At 54.8% G+C, this 20,322-nt stretch overlaps 1 pseudogene; it reads right to left on the bottom strand.

Moving 5' to 3' along the window:
* Positions 1–18,184: 18,184 nt before the first annotated feature.
* On the bottom strand, positions 18,185–20,103 carry LOC114211218 (histo-blood group ABO system transferase pseudogene; annotated as a pseudogene).
* Between the last annotated feature and the right edge of the window lie 219 nt (positions 20,104–20,322).

Raw genomic sequence — 20,322 nt, 5'->3', positions numbered from 1 at the left:
TTACTTCGTGGCTCAACTAGAGAAACGAGGAAAGCCCAGGAGGTTTGGGGTTCACGAGAGGTTTTACCTCCTGTCCTGACATGATGATGACACTGTGCCAAATGGACCTGCTGCTTTCTCTGAACGCTGACGTCCTGTGACAAGCTGCATCACTGACTCACATGCTGATGTTCAGAACTTCAGGTCTCCTGGAGCCAGAGCAGAGAAGTGCTGTCAGGTGGGGATGAGAAGGCACCTCCGACCTATTGCCTGCACACCTGCTCCGGTCTCTGGGAGAAGGGGAAACACACACTTGTTTTTTAAGTAGTCATTATCTTCATTCTAGTGTAGACCAATGACTTTGACATTTTTGGAAAAGCGAAATTACTCTTCCAAATGAACACCTCAACTCATCTGTTCCTCATGCAACTTGAGTGGGGTCTGGTTTACTCCAGCCTCCAGGCCCCCACCTGGAAGACCCTCCTGCACCATCCTGTCAGCCCATTACCACCATCCCCGGGGGACATGGGGCACAATGCTGAAGTTGGGGGATGACTCTAGGGCTTGTTGCCACCGCACCTGTGCCTGGGGGAGCAGGAACACGGAGGGCCCTCCCAGACGATCATAAGGGGCCATTACCACCATCCCCCTGAGGACATGGGGCACAATGCTGAAGTTGGGGGATGGCTCTGGGGCTTGTTACCACCACACCTGTGCCTGGGGGAACAGGGGACACCCTGCTGAACTCGGGGTGCTGCTCAAGGTCCATTACCTGCACTGTGCCAGGGGACAGGGGGCACCCCACTGAAGTTGGGGACTGTGTGCGGTCCTTACGTGCACTCTTCCAGGGGAACGAGGCAAACCCTGAAATGTCCGCAACCCATCCCCCAAAAACTCGGGTGAGCGGGGCCCTGGAGTTCACGGGGCTGGGGGATATGGCCAGTTGAAGGGCTTTCAAGGGAAAAAGAAAACTCATCTGAGTTCGCGGGATTAGCTCGCTCCCCGCCGCCTTCGAGAACCCCCAACTCCCATCCAGGGCGCACCCTGCCCCCGGGACCCCCACCCCAGCCCACAGCGCGCTCTCACCCAGCCGGGAACGCCACAGGTGAACTCTCTCGGAGCGGGGGCCGAGCTGCCCGACCTCTGCAACCCCGGGGCAGCTCCGGGTCCTCCCGCAGAGGTATCTCCACCCCCACGCGGTGACTGGTCGGGGAGGGTGGTGCCCCGAGCCCATTGGATGGCGCGCCTGCCTCTACCGGCCAACCCGCCCTCACGCCCGGGGCTCCCCGCGACCGCAGGTGGTCCAGGAGGCCCCTCCTCAAGCCAGCACCTGGCTGGGCGGCGCAGGCATGGGCGGGGGTTATGGGCGGGGTCCGCCCCAGGCACACACCCGGCCCATTCCGCGGACGCCTCGGGCTTCAGACCACCCCCAGAGCCCTGCCCCTTCCCTTCCTGCACCAACCCTGCCTGCAGAGCTGTTCCTGGCCCCCCGCAAGGTCAGCCACACTCGGACCTTCCGAGGCTTTGGGCTTTAGGAAATGCAATGGCTTCACGCATTTCCAAGGCAGTTTTAAACCCAAAAAGTAATTCTCTAAGCTGGAAGAGCTTCACTTTCTGGTCTCACCCATGGAGTGGATAGTGCTTCTTGGACCTTCAAAGCATCCTTGTAGGATGAGCTCTTTTATGCTGGAATATATATATACATATGCTTGGTTCTGCAGGGAAGCTCCAGGATGAAGAACAGCCGCCCTTCTGTGCTGTTGGAGTCGTGAACCAGGAACATTTATTTTTCACTTAAAAAGAAAACGTATTGTTATTGTCGACACTAAATGAGCAAACCCTTTTAAACAGTTTTATTGTTTAAGGAAGAGAGTTTTATTCAAACCCACCGCAGGACAGCTGCCTGGGAGACACAATCTTCAGAAAGAAGGGAGTGCTCCAGGGAAGGAACATCTGGGGCAGGTTTATATATTTGTTCTGTGTTTTACATACAGAGTTACACATCGTCATGAGGGAGAACGTTCCAGAAACTTATAGACTTCTTCCTACGTTTTCCGTTTGTGCAAGTCAGTATGACTTTAATCTTATGGGAGCCAGAGAGGTTCTTCCGTTTTTCTTATCCTCATGTTTGCAATGGCGTTTTTGGGTTATCTTTTTCTTCTCAAACCAGATGTACAATATGTGCTCGGGACAGAAATAGGACCCACGCTCTGAGGTTTTGCCCATTCGGAGCTTGGTAAAATGTTAAAGGATAGCTTCTCTGGGAGCCCCGGATCCGGGCCCACAGATGGTAAAAGATTAAAATTTCCATTATCATTAGAACTACTACTCAAGGGAGGAACTTGAGACAAAAGTACCTTTAACGATAGTACCAAGAAATCAAAATGATGCCTACAGAAGTTTACCTGTTCCATGGTCCACAGAGGTAACAGAGGGGTTCAGAGACGCTGGGCTCCTCCCCTTCTCCTGCCCAAATCTCTGAAGCACACAGATAACCTAAAGTCAGAATTTTAGAACGACTAGACATCTTAGAGATGTCTGGCACCATTCCTTTAGACTACAGAAGAAAACAGAGTAGCTCATTTTCACAGCACTAATGGAAACATGAAGTGCTCCTAAAGCTTGGATATACTGTCTCAGTTCTTTCCTTGCTGATTTTGACTAATGTAAGTCCTAGTCATACCATATAAACACTACGATGGTTGGGAAGGAAATAATCGTAGCTAAGGGACTATTTCAGCTGTGTTTATAAGCACTGTCTCACTTTGTAGAAGAGGCTGAGCTGAGTGTTTTTAAATACTATTTCAGACCTGTCTTATGGTACACTCTGATCATACCAGAGCCTGAACCAATTAAAAAAAGATAGTTCTTTCACTAGCTGTAATATTAGAAAAATATTATAATGTCTCTATTCCTAGAGATCTTGGAGTATCTCACTCAAAGATCCTTCAATTACGATGGGCAGAGGTTAAAAGGCCAACTGAATTCATTCCAGTTGGCCACACAACATAAAATTCCTGATCCTTGATATGTTCCAGATAGAGAAGACCAGAGATAAGAGGGAAATAGCAGGGCACCTGGGTGGCTCAGTTGGTTAAGCGACTGCCCTCGGCTCAGGTCATGATCCTAGAGTCCCAGGATCGAGTCCCAAATCAGGCTCCCTGCTCGGCGGGGAGTCTGCTTCTCCCTCTGACCCTCCCCCTCTCACGCTCTCTCATTCTCTCTCTCAAATAAATAAAACCTTAAAAAAAAAAAAGAGGGAAATAGTACCCTGTATGGAATAACAAGGGATTTGGAGTCAGTTTGAAGATCCCACTTAGGTCTCTGACACTCAAATCCTCTGTGACTCGTATCGTTTCTGAGCCCCTGTCTAACCATCTAGAAAATGTGACTAATAATACCTACCTCATAGTTTAGAAGTTTAAGAGGGAGAATTCCACAAAGAGCCAGTGTGACGGCACTCAACGGCAGGTGCTCAGGAAGCCATAATTACTATTTGGATCTATTTCTTTTCCAGATAGATGAACACGTGTTGAAACCCTATTTCTAATAGATGACTCACAAGATGATTTTCAAACCTTAAGGAAGGTCAAGAAGCTGCTAGTGTGTCATCTTTCACTCAGAAATCATGTTGTTGGACTGGTGAGGACAATACAATAGCACCGTCGTCACTAGGAGTGTGGAGCTTCCCATTTCCATATGGCCATGTTGTCCCCCTTAGCTCAGGGCCACCAGAAAGGGCAGCTTGGGTGGGAGACACCATCATCACTAGGAGTGTGGAGCTTCCCATTTCCACATGGCCATGTTGTCTCCCTTAGCTCAGGGCCGCCAGAAAGGGCAGCCGGGGGCGACCACATACCAAGGCTGCCAGGTGTGGCTGAGGCAGGCAGAACTCGGACTTAAGCCTCAACTCCTGTCTACCTTATTTATAGTGCTCTTCATGGATAGAATGCCATTGTCTGTGAGCTCTGATGTAGGAAAGATCGAGAATTTCCATTGTGATTCCCTCTCTGACCCTTAGGATATGTAGCAAAGTTACATTTAAGTTTTAAACATTGAGGGACTTCCTGGTTTTCTTTTCATTATGACTATGGCTCAATTCCCCTGTGGTCGAAGAATATAATCTAGTTAATTTCAGGCTTTTAAAATGTGTAGATTGATTCACGGCCCAACGTATCGTCTATTTGGGTAAATATTCTAGGACCACTTGAAAATAATGTATTCTGCACTTACTATGTAATGTTCCATATATGTCAAATAGGTCACATTTCTTACCAACGTTTTGTCTGTTTTTCTATCGGATATTGCGAAAGGTATACTAAAATCTTCAAACAATGCTACTCTAGTCAACATTACTTTGGAGAATCTCCCAAGTGTTATAAGCCAAGAGAAACAAAAAGAATACCCATTGAGGAGATAATTGTGACTATTCACAGATAAGATGATGGTGTACATAGAAAATCCAAAGTAGTCTATAAATACACTATTAGAATTAAAAATGGAAAACTTGCAAATCTTAGAACCAAGGAAGCAATACAGAAAGCAGCCAGGGGGAAGAGATTTCTTATGTACGGAGGGAGGAACATCAGAATAACGTCAGAATAACATCAGGGAACTGGCAAGCCAGAAAGGGCTGGAAAGACATGTTCACAGTACTGAGAACATGCAGCCAAGGATACATAGCCAGGGAAATGTTGCAAAAGAAAACCAAACTTGGGGCATCACAATGCCTGACTTCAATCTATATTACAAATCTGTGACAGGATGGTATTGGCACAAAAACACATAGATCAATGGAACAGAATAGAGACCCCAGAAATGGACCCTCAACTCTATGGTCAACCAATCTTTGACAGATCAGGAATGAATGTCCAATGGAAAAAAGACAGTCTCTCCAATAAATGGTGCTGGGAAAACTGGACAGCCACATGCATAAGATTGAAACTCGACCATTCTCTTACATCATTCACAAAGATAAACTCAAAATGGATGAAAGACCTCAAAGTGAGACAGGAGTCCATCAAAATCCTAGAGGAGAACAGAGGCAGTAACCTCTTCGACATCAGCCACAGCAACTTCTTTCAAGACATGTCTATAAAGGCAAGGGAAACAGAAGCAAAAATGAACTTTTGGGACTTCATCAAGATAAAAAGCTTCAGCACAGCAAACGAAACAGTCAACAAAACTAAGAGGCGACCCATGGAATGGGAGAAGATATTTGCAAATGACATTACAGTTGAAGGGCTGGTATCTGAGATCTATCAAGAACTCAAACTCAACACCCCAACAACAACAACAACAAAATAATAATAATCCAATCAAGAAACGGGCAGAAGACATGAACAGACATTTCTCCAAAAAAGACATAAAAACGACTAACGTTTACCATCACTAGCCATCATGGAAATTCAAATCAAAACCACAATGAGATACCACCTCACACCAGTCAGAATGGCTAAAATTAACAAGTCAGGAAACGACAGATGTTGAGAGGATGTGGAGAAAGAGGAACCCTCTTACACTGTTGGTGGGAATGCAAGCAGGTACAGTCACTCTGGAAAACAGTATGGAGGTTCCTCAAAATGTTAAAAATAGAACTACCCTACTAACAAACAATTGCACTACTGGGTATTTCCCCAAAGATACAGACGTAGTGAAAAGAAGGGGCACCTGAACCCCAATGTTCATAGCAGCAATGTCTGCAATAGCCAAACTGTGGAAGGAGCCGAAATGCCCTTCAACAGATGAATGGATAAAGATGTGGTCCATATATACAAGGGAAGATCACTCAGCCATCAGAAAGGATACATACCTACAATTTGCACTGACGTGATTGAACTGGAGGGGATTATGCTAAGTGAAATAAGTCAAGCAGAGAAAGACAGCTATCATATGGTTTCACTCATATATGGAACATAAGGAATAGTGTGGAGGACCACAGCGGAAGGGAAGGAAAACTGAATGGGAAGAAATCAGAGAGGGAGACAAATCACGAGAGACTCTGGACTCCAGGAACCTAACTGAGAGTTACAGAAAGGAGGGGGGTGGGGAGATGGGGTATCTGGGGGTGATGGGTATTAAGGAGGGCACATGTTGTGATGAGCACTGGGTTATATGCAAATAATGAGTCATTGAACACTACATCAAAAACCAAAGATGTACTATATGTTGGCTAACTGAACCTAATAAGTAAATAAATAAATATGCTTTCTACATGAAAAACAAATAATAATGAGTACAGAATTTCAGACTTGCAAATGAAATGTTCTCAAGATATGTATCACAGCAGTGTAAATAGACTTCACACTACCGGACTTTATACTGAAAATGTTTAAAATGGCAAAGTCAATGTTATGATTTTTTACAATTTTTTCCTTTTTTATTGTTATGTTAATCACCATCTATTACATCATTTTTCCCTTCCTACTATCTTCTTTTTTCTTAACATATAATGTATTATTTGTTTCAGAGGTACAGGTCTGTGATTCAACAGTCTTACACGATTCACAGCGCTCACCATAGCACATACCCTCCCCAATGTCTATCACGCAGCCACCCCATCTCTCCCAACCCATCCCCACTCCAGCAACCCTCAGTTGGTTTCCTGAGATTAAGAATTCCTCATATCAGTGAGATCTTATGATAGATTTTTTACCATTTTTTAAAAGTACATTCTGTATGATTCCATTTTTATAAAGATTTTATTAATTTATTTTAGAGAGAGAGTGTGGCACGAGAGTGGTAGTAGACACAGGAGGTGGAAGAGAGAATCGTGAGCCCGCGCTGCCCTGAACACAGACCCTACGTGGGGCTCGATCCCACACCATGAGATCACATCCTGAGCCAAAATCAAGAGTCGGCGGCTTAACGGACTGAGCCACCACCCATCTCCTTGGGCATTAGTACTGGTGCATTCCCTGCTCTCTCCACCACCGCTGTGCTGAACACTCCTGAAAACACATCTGTGAAAAACCGGCCAGAGTTTCCGGGGGGGAGTCTGAGGCCAAGCACTGCCAGGTGATGGCTGCACCCGTGGCCTGGGATGGGTGCTGCTCACTGTTTTCCAGGCCTGGGGTGCCCAACACCCTTCTTTCCAGGGGACCTGCAGGGGACCCCAATGTCCTCAGGTACCTGAGGGCAACCCGGCCCAGGAATTCACTTTCTCTAGCAGAGGACAGATGGGACTTCTTTCTCTGGCCAGGAGTGTGAACCCTGATCCCGGGAAAGGAGAGCTCTCCTGGACTCCTCGCCCAGCCAGGCAGCTGTGGCCATGATGTATGTGACGGAGCCAGAGCGGCTGGGACTTGGAGGGAATGAGTGCCTTAAACCAGCCTTGTGCGGGGCATGCGGGAGCAACAGCCCCTGCTTCTTGGGGAGCAGTGATGTGTGCAAAAGGGAGGAGGCTGGGGTGGAGCCTTCCAAGCCACACCACAGTCTCTCCCTTGGTTCTGAAACCAGCAGGAAGGGACCTCCAAGGGCAGAGACCAGACTCCAGGAGGATGCCTATCCAGGGAAAGGGGGCCCGCTGGAGGGCAGTGAAGCAGCCAGCCCCACCAACCCACAGGCCATTTGCACAGGATCACCTCCCACATTTCCTCAAAACGTTGTCCGTCTTCGTGTGTGGACAGTGACTGGCCCACTCAGGGCTGGTGCACTTCCAGAGGAGGACTAGAGACTTTTCAGGGCTTGCTCATGGGTCAGAGGACCACCGCCAAAGAAGCAGAGGATATCCCTCTTCCTCCGGAGCTGGGGAAGGCAGCCACCATCCTGGGGCGGGACCGGGTCCAGGAGTGTGTTCTTTCTGAAGCCCCTGCCTTCCGTGGGCATTGCTCTGCCAGCGAAAGGCCCCCTCAGCCCCAGAGTCAGGAGCAGTGAGGAGCTGTGTCCAACCCTGGCCCAGGATCACGACCCGAAACCATCCTGTCTTTGGGAGGACAGGTCTCCTGCAGGAGCCAGGGAGGGGACTGGCCCCTCTCCCCACCCCAGGTCCAGGACTCCCGGGACCTGCAAGAGCTCTTCATCTGAGGAGGAGTCATGGAGAGCAAGTGTGACTCGTCAGCCCAGCAAGTGAAAGAACCAAACCCCAATGCTCAGGTTCTAACACAAGCAGAATTTCAATGTACTGTTTGGGGGCAGCCTCCTCCCCTCTTAGGCCTACGGGGCCTTGTGGGACCCCAAGGAAAGTCTTTGTTCTCCTTCCCTCAGAGAGAGGAGCTGGCCCCGTGTGCCGGGGTCCCCACCGTGTCCCAGTGCTGAGGAAGAGCCACACGCAGGGGCCTGATGTCAGGAGTGTGGTCGGCCACTGCTCCTGGGCTCCCAGCCAGGGGCCTGGTGGCTGCATCAAAGAGCTGAATTGCTTTGGGGGAAGGAGTGCTCATTGCCCACACCACTCACCATCCCCCTCTGCACTCTGTAATCCAGGCTCTCTGCCCAGCTTACGTCAATCACCAGCACTCCACATGTTCCGGCCATGGGAGGGATCATTCAGCATCACCCCATTGCACAGAGGAGGAGAGCGAGGCCCAGCGAGGGGAGGTAAATGGCTCCAGTCCCAGAGCTGGTCAGCAGAGAACCTGGAAAGCCAGGCCTCCAGAGCCCCTGCTAGACCAGCCAGAGACTCCCTGAGTTGAAAGTGAGCCCTCGCCTGCCTGACCAGACACGCACTGGCCCCTGACCTTCATGATGGCCTGTTCTTGACCTTGAAGGTGAGCTGGCCGACTAGGAGGGGGAGTTCAGCTGGTGGGACAGGCTGTAGCTATAGGACAGAGTGACACATCTGAGCTAGCAGGAGCCACACTCTGGTCTCCCTCCCGGAGCCTGACCCAGAGCTAGAATCTGAGTGCCCTAGGGGCCAGCACACAACAGGGTCTGCACTGACCAGGGATCCATGGCCCCCAGGGAGAGTCCACTCTGCCCTCTCCCCGCTTCTGCCTGGCCTGACCGCTCCTCACTGTGGGGCTGCAGGACCCGGAACCAGGCCCCATAGGGATGGCTCGGTTCCAGCTTGTAATGATTTCGCAGCCCATGGAGCCCCTGGAGCCGGAGGGAGGACTGGCTGTGGACCAGGACTGGGCTGGGGAGGATGCAGGGCCTTGTGGAGAGTGAAGGATGGGGCAGGGGCCGAGTCCTGGGGCCACTGCTCATGTCTAAAAAGGGCTGAAATCCCTGAATGCCCATGGGGTCCCTCATTGCAGTAACGACCCCCTTCACACTCGGGCATCCTGCTGGCAGGCCCCTCCTCCCCGGCCTCCTTCCCGCCCCTCTGACTCCAGCTGGGGCTGCCGCCAGGGACAGGCTGGACCTCTGTCCCGGATCCTGCCAGGAAGACAAGGCAGAAGGAGGAGAGGAGAAGGGGAAGGGGCAGACTGATCTTCTCCCTGTCCTGAGTCGGCCTCCACTGGTGCCTCCAGGTCCTCTGGCCCAGCCCTGCACTTAGCTGGACCCTGAGAGGGAGTCTGCATTCCAGGGCAGCTGGGTGGGAGGGGTGTTCAATGACCTGTGCATCCCCAGATGTCCTACCCACCTGGCATTGCACCCTAAGGCCTGCCGCCCAGGGTGGGCGTGGTTGCGGGGCCCAGCGGACTTTGGGGCCACAGAGTAGTCGGCTGTGGTGAGGGAATGTGGGGGACCGGTCAGGTGCAGAGCCATGGGTCCCATGTACATCCGCTGCAGGGCTGGTTCACCGTACAGGTGCTGCGTGCAGGTCTCCTTTGCACACCTGGCCATGACACACCTGGCTGGCCCTCTGGGTGGGGAGGTCTGGGTGCCTGGTGCACCTGTCCCCCACCTACCCCTGGAGGAGCGGCCACGTTCAAGCGTTTCCATGTCCAACCCTCAGGGACAGTTGGGAACCTGGGTCAAGAGAGGCAGGCACTGGCCCAAGACAAATGAGGGGTGCAGAGCCCAAGGAGCAGGGCTGCTCTCCAGTCCTAGGCCAGCCCCAACCCTCCCATGAGGGTCGCTTTGGGGGTGAGAGCCCCTCAGATCCTCGGGGAGAGCTACCCACCATGTCCCATGTGGGGACATGACCTTGGCATCCCCAGGCATGTAGAGGCATGCGCACCTGCAAAACCAACCACACGCACCACTCTGACTGCCCAGCTGGGGGTCAGAAGGGGAGGACACCCTGGGAGCGAGGTGGGGGACAAGGGGGAAAGAAGAAAGAGGTTGGAGACAGCTGGGCCATGGGGCAGGGCATCAGGACTCCCGGCAAGGACCCAGATCCAGAGCATGGGGAGGGGAGACAGGCCAGGCTGATGGTCCGGGGTCCCCAAGGGACCCAGGGGGTTGCCAGGGCACTGGGAAAAGACAGGGTCTGGGTTCCGGTGTCCACCACCACCCTGGGCACTTGGGACTAGGAAGAGATACCCACCCCCAAGTCCAGAGGGCTACAGCCCAAAAGACCTCAGCTTACTCTGCTGTCACTTGGGCTGCAGAGATGCAGTGTCCCAAGGGTCCCACGGGCTTGTAGAAGAGCCTGTTGGCCTGGGATCTCCACCCCCGACCCCCTGTGATCCCAGTCTGGGGAAAATGTTTTCTACCCCCTCGAGGTCCTTCTCAGCACAGGACAGACTCGGGGCTTGGGGGGCTGAGGACCTGGCTATGCAGAACGGGGCAGAGCACAGGGCCACCAGTCTGGAGACCAAGGTCAGGGCCCTCCTTGTTGCAGCCTCAGGGTCCCCATGTGGAAGAGGATCCAGAATCACTGCTCTGGTCAGGGTGAGGAGGCCTTAGGAAGGAATGGAGCACCGGGACCGGAGAGGGAAACAGCGACAAGGGAGGCTTCTGAGGTTTCTCACATCGCCCATGGAACCCACAGATCCTGCTCCTGGGAGAGACACAGACACAGAGACAGAGAAGGAGACAGAGAATGAACACAGGACAGAGGGAACCAGGAGAAGTCATAGACTTTCCTCCACCAGCTTGGAAATGACATCCCGGCATTTTGTGCCATTCTATTCCGGAGAGCGCCGTCACATAGGCCATCCACCCTGGAGGGGAGGGGATTCCACAGGGATGTGTGACCAGGATTCAGGGGTATTAGGGGCCACTGTGGGGACTGCCCAGCACATGGACACAGACGAGGCCCTGGGACCTGAGCCTAACCCTAATGGGAGCCCCTGGAAGTCTGTGTCACCAGGGGACAAGGTCAGAATCAGTTCATCACTACCTTCCCACGGGGGCTGGGACACAGGCAGGAGGGGGGTGGCTTTGCCTGGACCCCAGAGCAGACCCAAGCCCCTCTGAGCTGTGTTCCATGCCAAGCCGAGCCCCTGGCTCATCCTTGCATTGCCAAGTATGCCCCAGCCTCCTGTGATAGCAGGTACGGAACATGTGTAGAGGTCCTACCCCTGATGGCGTCCCTAGAAGTAGAAGCCAGAATACTCCGATGTGCAGATGGGGAGCCTGGGGAGGCCCTGAGAGGCACGGGGTCTGTCCAGGGTCATAGCCCTGGGTATGCGCAGTAGTCTGGTCTGAACCCAGCTCTGTGTCCTCACAGCAGGGACACCGGCTGCACCCAGGCCTCCCGGGGCTGTGGGTGGGCTGTGAGGGTGTCACTGTATGGATGGGGCATGGGGGGAGGGTGAGCATTCCGCAGCGGGGGAGGGGGCCCCTCAGGGGGCTCTTGTGTGAGGAGGAAGTTGGGTAAGGGGACCCCAGGCAGTGGTGACCTCACTTCCCTGACAACAGAGCCCAACAGAATTTGGAACCCCGGTAACCAGGCACCCACATTCCACAGACAGCCCCCTGCCCAGCTCATTTCATTGGAGATCTTAATGGCAAAATGTTCACGTGTTGCCTGCCAAGGTCCCGAGGCTGCAGGTGGAAGAAGGCGCGCCTTGAGGACGCTGTCCCCCGCTGGGGATTTCATGTCAGGACTCCCCACCGCCTCTGGCCATTTGGCCGGAAGGACAGAAAGGTGACACCAAGAGGCCCAGAGCCGGCCACCCAGCCCCACTTGCTCTGATGACCTGTGTAGCCCCAGGTGCCCTCCCTGTGTGTGTGCGTGTGTATGTGAGTGTGCACATGTGTGTGTGCATGTGTATGTGAGTGTGTGTGTAAAGAGGGGTCATGGGGGTGGGGACTGGGCAGGAGGACAGTGCGGATGGCCGGGCAGGGCTGTGATGCCTTGGGGCCGGCTACCGGTCCCTGTCTTTGCAGAAGGCCACGGAGGACATGGAGAGGCAGCTGGCGGACGTGCCCTCCTCCCTGACAGAGGGGGTGACCCCACAGGCATCCCAAGAAACAGGTGCTGGGGATTGCCAGGCAAGACCTCCGACACCACGCGGACCACCGTCCCAGGTGGTTGTCCACCAGACAGTGGTCCAGGAGCCGGAGCCCATGGAGGCCGAGGCCGAGGGTGAGAAGGCTGGGGCTGGGTGTTTGTGGTGTGTGGGGACGGGTCGGTGCGGCCCCACAGGGAGGAGCCCCCAGAGGCTGGTGTGGGGCCAGGAGCAACGACTGGGCACAGAGCACCCAGCGGGTGGACTGCAGCTGGGGACACGTCCCCGTGAAGGTTCCTTCCCGGCTGTGGCTTCTCTGGGAGACCCTGGGCTGGGCTCTTGTCTCTGCAAAGGCCCATGGAGAGCAGGCACGGGGGTAAGCTTTTCTCCTCTCACAGCTGCTCCATCACCTGAGGAGCTAGAGCCGGATCTGGAGGGAGGGCTGGTGCCTGCAGTGACTTCAGGAGGAGACCAGGAGCCGGCAGGTGACCCGGCACCTGCCCACAGAGAGCCTGGCGCTGTCCAGGAAGAACTGGCACCTGCTCCTGCGCCAGCCCCTGCCCCTGCCCCTGCTACAGGTCCTGCCACTCCCCCTTCCCCCACCCCAGCCCCTGCCCCTGCCTCGGACCCAGATCCTGACCCTGCTCCCACCCCTTCCCTTACCCCTGCCTCTGCCCCTGCCCCAGCCCCTGCCCCTGCCTGTGCTCTTGTTCCTGCCCCTGCCCCTGTTCCTGCTCCTGCCCCTGCCAGAGCCACTGTCCCTGACCCAGATCCTACCCTTGCTCCTGCCCCTGTCTGTACTCCTGCCAGAGCCGCTGCCCCTTCCCCTGCCCCTGCCAGTGGTCCTGTTCCTGCCCCTGACCCAGATCCTGTCCCTGCTCCTGCCCTGGATCCTGCACCTGCCACTGCTGCTGACCCTGTCCCTCCCCTTGCCCCTGCCCCTGTCCCTGCCCCTATCCTGAGCCCTGCCCCTACTCCTGCTCCTGCAGGGCTCCCACAGCCACATCCAGAGCCCACAGCCCTGCAGGGAGAGCTCCTTGTACTCACCCTTAGTTCCATCACCAGAACCCGAGACCCCGCCCGATTGTTTCATCCCCTCCCCCTGTGTTCTTTCTCTCTGGTACATATTAACTGTTATTTTATCCTTCCATGTCCTATATACTGTTTATTATTTGTTTTAAATAAAATTACTTGTTTTCAATTGAACACGTCATGAGCATTAAGTACATGCCCAACGCTGTGCCACCACACCCCAGAACATTGCCGCAGAATATCTCATTCCCCAAAGGAGTCCCCGAACCAGAAGCCCTCCCTGCCCCTTTTTCCCAAGCCCAGACCCCGGCGACACCTAAGCTGCTTTCTCTCTCTGTTCCTTTACCTATTCCTGATGTTTCTGTAAGTGGAATCACACAATAGGGGCCTTTGTGTCTGCCCCCCTATTTTCAAAGGGGACTCATTTTCTTCTGTGTTTGTCATAAAATTTCCCTTATTTGATATTGAAATCCCCGACGGATGACACATCAGATGGAATCATAGAGGCCACTTTAGGAATTATGGGCACAATCTCGGGGCCGAGACCCCTGGTCCTGCTGGGACACCACAGCCTGACCCCAGACAGGACAGGGCTGGTTCCTCCTGTGACCCACACAGAAACCAGGGAAATGCAGAAAGCTGGAAGACACACCACAAAGGGCAAAAGCATTGCTCACAACCCAAGGCCAAAGAAAGGGTTCACCTGACTCTGGTCCAAACCACGCTCCAAGTCACTGGGTTCCACAGGGACGGAGACCAAACACATGCAAGTCCAAGGCGGAAGGATAGGCACGCAGGGAATATGGGTCAGAGATGCGGAAGCTCCTGGGGAAGGGCTCCGGCAAAGGAAACCCTAGGGAGGCAGCGCTGGTCACCGTCAGACTGGCAGGTGTCTGGTCTCGGGGCCAGCAGCCCTGGGGAGAATGTGAGGAAGTAGAGGTCCCCTGGAGAGAAGGGTGACAGGCACCCCTGTCTGGGAGAACAGTGAGCAGCACCCATCCCAGGCCACAGGTGCACCCATCCTCAGCCTCGGACTCAGCCCCGGAAACTCCGGCTCGGTTTTTCACACACGTATTGTCAGGAGTGTTCATCACAGCGGTGCTGGAGAGAGCAGGGAATGGAACAGCACTAATGCCCAAGGAGATGGATGGGATCCACGGTCCCAGTTCTCATGATAGAATGCCCTGCAGCTACTGTCCCGGTGTCATCCAGGGCACAGGATCCGGGAAGCCCCTCCTGAGACCCACCCCTCCTGCCACCCTGCCCCTGGGAACATTGAGAATTGTTTGAGGAGGAGGGGGAGAGGATCCAGGATGACAGCGGGTCCAAGCAGAAGGAAGGTCAGCACTGGGAGGACAGATGGACGTGCCCTGAGCCACCATCCAGGGCCCAGGCTGTGATGCCCTCGGACTTCACCCCAAATAAGGACTCCTGATTTATGGACCCAGCTTCTGTGGTTTTACTCCCTCCCTCATTCATTCTCTCCCTCATTCATTCCCCACCTCCAACCCTCCCCTCCCTCCCCCTCCCTCCCTCCCTCCTTCCTCCCTCATTCAGCAGAGGATCTGGGGTCCCTGCTGTGTACTGAGCACTGGGGCTTCATCAGTGAGCACCCCCCAACCCACATGGTCACGTCCACTGTGGGAGGTGACGGGGGCAGTCCTCAGGGCTAGCACTGGTGATGAGCACCAGGAATCTGCTCCTGAAAACACCGGCCAGTTGCACAAAGAATGGAGAGACCCATGCTTAGCACTTCCTCTAGAAAAATCTAGTCCTGAAAAGTGATGAAAAGTAAGTATATCCTAGACTTCATGCGATGTGAGTTCTAATGGCAGGTACCTAATGATTCCTAGAACCAACAAAGAGTAAATCATCCAGTGTTGACTGGGGTGTTGTGACCCAACTTTTCTGACCAAATGACACGTTTCAGCCAACATCTCCAGGGCCTCTGAGTTTTCCCAAGGGTCTCTGCGATTCTCTGATCCTTTCATCAACCTCCTTGGGAAGCTCTGTCCTGTCGTCTTCCTTGTCTCCTGCCTCTTCTGGGACCCTTCCGTGGCCTCCCCGCCAGGGCCACCCCCACCAGGACTCCCTGTGCCCCCTGGCCTGACGCCCACATCCCATGCTGGGTCCCGTGAGCCTGGTGCTTTTTGCAAGGACTGTGTGCTCCCTCTGGGGTCACTTGCCATCTCCCTTGCAGTGGCCTGCATCTTCCTGTGCTGGGTCTCCTCTGAGCAGTCTGTGAGGCCGGACTCTACCCATGTCACGGGCACGGAAGTGAGAGTCCAGAAGGTCCAGACGACCTGCTCCCAGTCCCAGCGTGTGGAGCCTGGGTCAAGGATGGTCCGCGAGCAGAGGAAGACTTGGGCCCAGGGAGACTGAGGGAGGATGTGGCACAGTGAGCCTGCAGGAGGAGAGTGAGCACTGTGGGGACTTGGCGCTCAGGCCTGCTGGGAGACCACATCTCACCCACACCAGCTCTGTCCCCAGGGCTGGAGGGTGTCAGGGTATCCACCCTCTGAGGCTGTACGCTGACAGTGACTGGCAGGAGAGGAGGTGCACCTGATGCAGGAGAGAACCCTCAGGCAGAGAGGACGGGGCAGGTGCTCCCCCAGCAGCTGGAGGATCTCGGGGTAGCCACCCTCCCAGCTTGCAGGATGGCAGTGGCTGACAGGGGAGGAGGCACCTGGTGCAGGAGAGAGCCCTCAGGCAGAGAGGAGGGGATAGGCTCTCCCCCAGCAGCAGGTGCACTGGGGCAGGCTGAGGGGGCCTCCGTGGACAGCGGTGCCTGCAGCTGGGGTCTCCAAACAGACCCCCTCCTCAGGCTCAGCACAAGCTTGTCTGGATGGCCTTTGTCCCCCAAATACAAAGTCTGGCCCAGGACCCACCTCAAGCCCCGACACCCAGTCCTTTGACCTCAGCTCAAGTGACAAGAAATGTCCAATAGTTTAGGTGGGGTTGGGTGCACAGGGACATTTCCTTTTCTGGCCCATGCTGTAACATTGCTGGCATTTTAAAGATCTCAGGGCTTTGATTCAAAAACGGTAGGATGCCGGGGACCCCAGTCGGCTTTCTTGAGACCTGCCTCTGGGCCTTGCACCTCTCCCATCCCACCAGTTCTGCTCAGAATCCCTCCAGGTCACAGACCCACAGTCTTGGCTCCTCAGATGGCCCGGACGATGCACCTTCAAAACGCGATCCCGGTGGGGCAGCAGGACACACTGTGGATTCCAGCAAATACACCTCCCAGAAACTGAGGGTGCTGCTGGACGAGCTGTCTGAAAACAGCCATGTCAGGGTTCCAGGAAGATACCAGAGGCACAGGAGTAACTGAGGAGCATCTGAAGGTCAGGTAGGGGCAGTCAGAGCTTCCACAACCTTCTTCCCTAAAGCTCCTCATTCCTCGGCCTTTCTTCCAGTGATTCTGCTTGGTTTCTATTTGCCACAACTGTTATCCATTGCCTTAGGCAGCAGAGACTCACGTATGCCTTTAAATGTTTTGGACATTGAATGTCCTCCAGTAGCCACTTCACTACTGGGAAAGTTGGTAGCAAGCAAGAAGTCCCAGAGGACTCCAAGGGTCTGGACTTGGTGTTTCCTTCTCCTGAGATGGGGACACCTGCGGGAGGTGCAGGTGGTCAGCTGGGGGAGGGGGGCAGGCACCTGACGTGGACAGATGGGGTATAGGTGAGGCCCGAGGCCCCCGAGGTATGTGCCTGGCATCCGGACTGAACAGGTCTTCAAAGCTGCAGACTGGCTGGGATCATCTTCAGGCTGAGGAGGAAGGTGAGGGGAGCAGAGGGGACTGAGGAGGTTCGGCTCAGACAGGAGAGGGCTGAGCCACACTTTTGGGGGAAAAGCGGGGTCAGGTTCAGGCTCACAGGGACAGACCTTGAGGCCATTATGCCATGTGAAATAAGCCAGTCCCTAAAGGACCGACACCGAAGGACCCCACTTGTGAGGGATGGAGAGCACTCCCATCACAGAGGTGGAAGGAGCTGCTGGGTGCCGGGGCTGGGGAAGGGGAATGGGGGGTTAGGGTCTCGTGGGTAGAGGTTCAGTTGGGGATGATGAAAACATTGTGGCAATGGACGGAAGTAGCCGGTGCAGAACAGGGAATATACTTATTGCCACTGAAACGCGCTTCATGGTATCAACTGTATGTCCATTATACCACAATACAAAAGAAGTGAGTCAGGACGTCGGGGCCGTCACAAATCCCTGGAGGGCCCAGGAGCCGGGAGCCTGTATCTTAGTTCTCGCTCTCATGCTCTGCCCCTTGTTGGGTGACTGAGCTCAGTAAGTGCTTGCTAAGACACAGTGCAGGCAGCTGGTCCAGAGAAAGTGCACAAGTGCAAACCCACTGGTGGGCACTGAGGAATCCCAAGGGGACACGCATCCAGACAGAGCGAGTGCCCACATTTCACAAACACCAGCATAGAAATAGCCATTTATTTTTTTTAAAGATTTTATTTATTTATTTGAGAGAGAGGGAATGAGAGACAGAGAGCACGAGAGGGAAGAGGGTCAGAGGTAGAAGCAGACTCCCTGCTGAGCAGGGAGCCCGATGTGGGACTCGATCCTGGGACTCCAGGATCATGACCTGAGCCGAAGGCCGTCGCTTAACCAACTGAGCCACCCAGGCGCCCAGAAATAGTCATTTAAAACCAAGGCAGGAACCTTATATAGCCCAGAGGGCTCCACGCTCCTGGAGGCCGAGCTTGTGGCCACAGCCAAGGCCTCTGATGGTGAGGGCACTGGGGGGTCTGAGAGGTGACTCGGCGCACCCTGACCCTGAAGCCCCCTGGCTGCGGTGAGGTGTAAGGACTGGGAGGGAAGACCCGGCCAGCACCTGTTCTGGCTCCATGGCTGCTACAGGGCTGCTCCCAGCCTCAACAGGCAATGTCTGTTTAGAACCAGAGAGAAAACCTTTTCCCTCAATTGTTCTTTTTAAAGATGGTTACTCAGCATTGACACAGAAAAACCTCTGACATAAAACTGGAGCCGTTCACAGTTGCAAATGACCCCGAAATGATCAAAATGGAGTGACCACAAAGAGAGGAACGTGTGCCCCCAGGCAGGCCTCCTGTGCACAGGGGTGCCTGGGGCGTTGGCGTGCCCGTGCAAGCAGTGCTGGGCTCCACAGTTTCCCTCAAGGGGACAGAAGTAGGAATCTGCTCTGACAGCTCCGCTCAAGGCAGCACCCCCTGATGGAGACGGGGGCAGCCCCTCGTGACTTCCAGATGTCCTGGTGATTCTTGGGCACAGCCATGGATCTCAGCTTCTTCATGACCCAGGGAATGATGGGGGGGCCAGCCCAGCAGCCGGGGGTCCCACAGGTCCTCCGGGGACAGCACCTTGGTGGCCCTGTGGTCCAGCAGGTACCTGTTCAGGTGGTTCTTATCGGGCCACACAGCCTCAATCCCACTGGCCCAGTTGACCACCATCGCCTGGTGACAGGCTGAGGTCAGTCGGGGAAACTCCACCATCAATTCCCCAAAAAAGGCCCCCATGTAGTAAAAGTTGCCCTGGTCCCTGGGGATGTGGGTCTGGGACTGTGGCCAGCGCTCGTAGCTAAAGTCCTCATGGGCTGCCCAGTAGAAACCGGGGTGTGGGGTGCCAAAGAGGGGGGACAGGATCTCCATGCCCACATGGTCCCAGAACTTCATTCCCGCATCCACGTCCACGCACACCAGGTCTTCCACATCACAGAGGAAGCGCTGCTCGCAGAAGCAGCTGATCATCGCTATGTGCCGCATGGACACATCTTGCCAGAGCAGGACGCCGCGGACCTCGACGACCACCACCCTCCGGCCCTCCCAGAGTGGCCCACGGGGCACAGCAACCAGCTGGTCGGTGAAGACGTAGTAAGTGACCCTGTGTCCACCATGAGGACCACCACCCTCCGGCCTCCCTGGAGGGGCACACGGGGCCCGGCAGCCGGCTGATTGGTGAAAACCTAGTAGTTGACCCCGTGCCCCACCATGAGGTGCTTCTCTGCTGTCTGCAGGAATAGCTCCAGGAAGACCACGTATCCACAGGGGCAGTGGGCAGGGCAGGAAGAGGGTCACTGCCAGAGGCTGGCAGCAGGACCCCAGAGTTGGGGGCCATGGACATGTGCACCTTCTTCAAGGGGGTGGGCCCTGGGCTGCTTTAAGCAACAGCCACCTCCTGACCTTCCTGAGGGAATCTGCCAGCAGGGCCTCCCTAATGTCTGTTCCCAGAGATGGGGGCCATCAGCACCCCGTCTTCCAAAGGGGAGCCTGAGGCTTCGGAGGCTGGAAACCCATGCAGCCCCACAGTCAGCATGCTGGAGCCAGGAACACTCCCCCTGTGCTGAGCTCCTGGGCAAACCCTGCAGGTGCCCTCCACTGGCCGCCCCCCCTGCAGATCCCATCCCCACCTTCCAGGAGGGAAGCACCTTTGGGCACAGCCCTCATTTCTATGTCTTACAGAGTGGGTAGAATCAGCAGGGCCGGACACCTGTCCCACTTTGCTTTGAGTGGGCTGCCGCTGGCCCCCACAGACCTGTCTCCACTTCCTGTAGGGTCCTCCCTGGAAGGCTGCTGGGCATCCTGCTGACAAGGTGCTCAGTAAGCCACTGGTATTCCTAGGAGGGGTCACCCTCAAACTCTGCCACATCAGGAATCAGGTCCAGCCCTTGAACAGGGAAGGCAAAAGACGACACCAGGAAGAAGAGGGGGCTTGCTTAGGCCCCAGGCTTGAATCCAAGGGTGTAAGCTTCCAGGTCCAGGTCTACATCTCCCCAGCCCCAAAGGGTTCAAAGTCTTATCCAACCACGTCCCATGGCTGGTCCCCCTTTAAGGGTACTACCTGCTCCCCCCTGTGAGGACAGCAGCTCCCCCATTATCAGCAAGTGTGGTGAGACCCTCTGAGACTGATTTTTTTGCATAGGCGCTAAGGCTACTTCCCTGTGCCTGCCCCATACCCGGCAGGTTAGTAAATCGCTCACACAGGGAAGGCGGGCACTACATTTAAATAGGGGATAAGCACACTCAACCAGCAGACATGAGTCAGGTCACCAGAGGGCAAGCCCAGACCCAGCCAATGGGGGAACAAGCCAGAT

This window comes from Eumetopias jubatus, unplaced genomic scaffold (assembly GCF_037043125.1).
Source record: "Eumetopias jubatus isolate StellerSeaLion01/CBP00866 unplaced genomic scaffold, mEumJub1_p1.0 scaffold_13, whole genome shotgun sequence".
NCBI lineage: Eukaryota > Metazoa > Chordata > Mammalia > Carnivora > Otariidae > Eumetopias > Eumetopias jubatus.
This window is presented reverse-complemented; position numbering and strand designations above follow the sequence as displayed.